This window comes from Asparagus officinalis, chromosome 3 (assembly GCF_001876935.1).
Source record: "Asparagus officinalis chromosome 3, Aspof.V1, whole genome shotgun sequence".
Lineage (NCBI taxonomy): Eukaryota > Viridiplantae > Streptophyta > Magnoliopsida > Asparagales > Asparagaceae > Asparagus > Asparagus officinalis.
The window spans coordinates 110440317-110442037 of record NC_033796.1 but is presented as its reverse complement, the minus strand read 5'-3'; the positions used below and the strand labels follow the sequence as shown (position 1 = coordinate 110442037).

The 1721-nt window shown below is 29.3% G+C and overlaps 1 protein-coding gene across 1 annotated transcript in view; it reads right to left on the bottom strand.

Annotated features, from left to right (window-relative positions):
* LOC109835739 (putative chloride channel-like protein CLC-g) overlaps positions 1-233 on the bottom strand; it is a 6904-nt gene extending 6671 nt beyond the window's left edge. Inside the window, 1 exon segment of the mRNA XM_020403750.1 lies at positions 1-233. This exon segment is cut by the window's left edge and continues 556 nt beyond it. The gene's annotated coding sequence lies outside the window, so the exon portion shown is untranslated.

The following is a 1721-nucleotide window of genomic DNA, read 5'->3' as shown; positions in this document are numbered from 1 at the left end:
AAATTTTAAAACTTTAAGGTAGATAAGTGCAAGTATAAAAAAAACTTTAGGGTATCTTCTTGCAACCAAATATAAGTAGGAGTATATAAGTGTGAGATGTAGATGAAGCAATAGGGTATACAAGTGCATATAGTTTTCAACTTTTATATTCTTTTTCTTTCTAATTTATGTAAAAACCAACATTATCCTTTTATGTCATATGGTCAGTACAAACCCATTTTTTTTAAAATTCAAAAGAAAAACCTTTAATTAATTAGTTTTAACATAGAAATATTATGTTTGTATAATCATGAAATGAGAAACTTATGAAAAGACATAGCAAACTTCTATAAATTATTTATTGACAAGTTTATTTTTGGATCACATAAATTCTTCTTAAACATTTTTTGTTTTTTTTAAATTAATAGAATATACTAAGTTGTTTTATTGGAGTTGGCAAAAAGGGGAACTTAAAAAAAAGTATGGAAGAGTATAGGCAAACGCTTTTGAGATGAGAGAAAAGCAAATTAAATGGGGAATGACCAAACTATCCTTTATATTTTCACCATGTTTTTTCATTATTTAAGAATTTAAACATTAAGTTAATTCCTATTTTTGGGTCATCAAAGCAATGCTCTATTTTTATTCTCATAGCCGCCGCCGCCGCCGCCCCCCAAAAAAAAATGGTTTTGTCAATAGCTAGAGGAGTTATCCAAAGTGGAAAAGAATAGTAGTTGAGAAAGATTTGCTGGAGTAGTATTCTAAGAGCATCTCCAACAGCTTCCCATCTTCTTGTTATTCTAAAATATGGAGAATTTTGAGCTTTTTTTTGGTCCAACAGATTCCCCATCTCATTCCCTAAAATGAGGATAGGAGAGAAAAAATAGAGAGCCTTCCCCAAATCTGCAGCATTCTGCAAATATTTGGGGAAGCACTTTTTCACGTTCTTCTAGACTCAACCCACAAAAAACAACTCCATCTCCTCATTATAATAATAAATAATTTGGTCAAAATGGGAATTCTTCAAAATAATAAATAATTTATTATTTATTAGTCAAAGATGTAGAATATTTTTATTATTGTAATAAATGCATGATTCTTCAAAATGGGGAAGCGGTTGGAGTTGGAGCAAAAATAATTTGGAGAATATGACATTTGATTCCCCATTTTGGAGAAATTTTTGGGGAAGCTGTTGGAGTCTTCTGAGCTATTAAAAAAGATAGAGAGGAAATTTGAAAATGTTTATTTTTATTTTTATGATTCATCAAAACACTTCATTATCACAAATATGGGAGCAAAGGCAAGCCTGAAAATTACGAATAATGAAAATCGATAAGGATTATAGAAATACATATGATTTTCTATGTAACAAAGCTCCCTACAGAATATCATTTAAATGAAGAGAAAAGAAGATGATGAAGCAGCGAAAATTGCAGCAAGTTTAGGTAATATGCGTCTAAAGACCGGAGTAAATTAAAACGTTTTTAAAGGGTTTAATAGAGTACACCCATGCAATGCAATGAGTATGCCAACATATTTTTTTTATTTTCTATTTTTTATAAACAATCATATTCCATTTAAAAGTACGAATTGGGAAAAATCGTTTCATGGTCAATATTACCCCTGACAATTTGAATATTTTATTTAAATTTTAATCTATTATAATAATAATTATATCATATCCTAATCTCATGTGAACTATGAAATTACTCTAGAGGGGGGTGAATAGGGTATATGCTAAT